This window comes from Pteropus alecto, unplaced genomic scaffold (assembly GCF_000325575.1).
Source record: "Pteropus alecto unplaced genomic scaffold, ASM32557v1 scaffold146, whole genome shotgun sequence".
In the NCBI taxonomy this organism is placed as follows: Eukaryota; Metazoa; Chordata; class Mammalia; order Chiroptera; family Pteropodidae; genus Pteropus; species Pteropus alecto.
The window spans coordinates 3,351,580-3,354,042 of NW_006442107.1; the positions used below are offsets into that span (position 1 = coordinate 3,351,580).

General features: G+C 39.9%; 1 pseudogene; it reads right to left on the reverse strand.

Annotated features, from left to right (window-relative positions):
• Positions 1–1,354: 1,354 nt before the first annotated feature.
• On the reverse strand, positions 1,355–1,472 carry LOC112469329 (annotated as a pseudogene).
• Between the last annotated feature and the right edge of the window lie 991 nt (positions 1,473–2,463).

Sequence of the window (2,463 nt, forward strand, 5' to 3'; positions counted from 1 at the left end):
CAGCCTTTGCAAGGCATAGATACCAGGCAGTAGAGTGCCAGTTCCATTTGTACTATGACCTGGATACTTTATATCTTTGGGGAAGGATGAAAAGGTAAAACACTTGAACTGTATTCAACTATCGACTTTGTGTGCCCTGGCCATTCACTTTAGACTCGGGTTCAACTTATTTTTGTTAACTGCCCATCCAGACCCCAGCACAATCCCACCGAAGATGTGACGTATGCTCAGGATGTGTTACCTGACTTTTTATGATGGCAGTATCATCTAAGGCGCTTTGGAAAAGAGTATGTATGGAATGATAACCATTTTTATGAATTTTTAAAATCCAGCAAAACTGTATTGTAGAAAGAGATATGCATGATAAAACTACGAGGAAACACCAGGGAATGAGGGGAAAGGAAACCAGCATGGTAGTTCCTGGGCGGGGAGTGGGGACTGAAGCCGTGCTGTTGGCAGTCTCCTGGATGGTGTGGTGAGTTCGCAGGCATTCATTTCATTACTGTGCTTCATCCATTACATACCTGCCCCCAAAAGGTGATGATCCTGGAACTGGGCTGAGCCTACAAAACCAAAATTTAAAAACCTTTGAGATTTGCTGACTCTCCGTTTTACTTTTTCTTATGTGCATGCAATTGATGGTTGAGCAGGTTTGCAAAATTGCAAAAAAAAAAAAAAAAAAAAAGGCGTAGATTGAATCTTAGGCTCACATCCCTCACAGTTCCCACGGAATGGTTTTGTGTCTTGTAGAAACTCAGTAAATGCCACTGAATTGATTTCAAGCTCACCTGTGCTCTCCTCCTGTTCCAGGCCTTGGCACTTCGAGGAAAGGCCTTTTTTTTTTCCCCCCACCAAAGAGCCACTTTTACTGTAACATTATCTTCTCCTGTCATGTTGGCAGAGCTTTGGCTCACGGTACCCAGTGGAAGGCCCATCTGTTCCTTCTGGCCCTTGCCTAAATTTATGGAATGTGGTGCCCCTGTCAGGAGATAATTAGATGTTGTTTTCTTTTTTATTGCTATGCCTAAAGGCTTAGCACAAGGCTTAAATACGGAATAACAGCAAAGTAACATTTGTGGATGTGAAAGCTGATATAACCATCTTGTGTTTGAATATCCTAAGTTTACATATAAATTTGCTTACACGTATGTTTTTTGCATTTACCTTCCTAAGGTTATTTACATTAAAGCATAACTCCTTCCCCCTACCCTTCCCGATTAACTCGAGATTTTAAAAACTTTTTAAAATTTATTATTTTTTTTAGGTGAGGTAACCCTTGGTTGACCTCACAGATTGCAAGGACCTTGTCAGCTTACAATCTCTTATTTTAATTTTAACTTAATTTTATTTTTTACGCCTACAGCACCTGGTCTTCCTAGGTGGTCTCCCATCCAAGTACTAACCAGGCCCGACCTTGCTTAGCTTCTGGATCAGATGGGATCGGGCTTGTTCAGGGTAGCATGGCTGTAGACTCAAGGTTTTTTTGTTTTTTTGTTTTTTTAACAATCTCATCCGGACTCATGCATATTTGTGTGATTAGATGGGTACAAATATAGATCTCCATCCTTCACATGAGATCAAACAAAGCAGGTGGCTTTCAAGAGAGAGAACAATGAATCAAGGAAGAAAAATTAGATTGTCTGTTTCAGTTGTCTTCTCTCTCACAGGGGTGATCATACTACTCAGTTTTCATCTAGAAATTCATATGCTATTTTATATTCATCACTCAGCCAACAAATGTATAGGTACCTCCTACCTGCCGGGAGATATGTCACGGCCTGTACAAGAAGCAGAGAGGAAGAGCCCATCTCTGCAGGGCAATCTTTTGACCTTGCGTTCTTACAATCGAGTGGTTTATTTGTTGTATAAATTGGCACCAAGGAGGTATTAGTACATTAAAAAGAGATAGATTGCTTTATCTTGTCTCATTATCAGATTTAATCACATTCTCAATTTGCCTACACTCACTAATGAGGGCTAATGTTAATTTGTGAAATAAGGAATGTCTCCCTCGCCAGAAACTAGTGTTTCTTTGCTGTCAAGCTGCTTGCTCTTTTTAATTGTTTTACTGCGCATATGTGTATATATAAGTATATAACAAGCTGTGTGTACCAGAATGATAGTGCCCATAAAATGTGATTAATTTTATAATGAACATGCTAGATCCCATCCATCTGAATGAATGCTGTTTCCTTCAGGATGACCTCTTTAGCAGAAGGGTGAGGATACTGGAGTTTATCAATACCTCTTCTGAAACTGGCTTCACATCTGCTGGTGTATTCTTTTGTTTCCTTTATGTGGTGGTGATTATTTTATGCCTGGAAAGTAGGCTTTCTGTTCTGGAAATAGCCAACATTTATTCAAAGGACTAAGCTGGTTGAGTAAGGTAGAGATTCACTGATGCATATTTCTATTATAGACTAAGTGTGACTTCCAGGTACTGATCCCAGTTTTGTGTGGCCT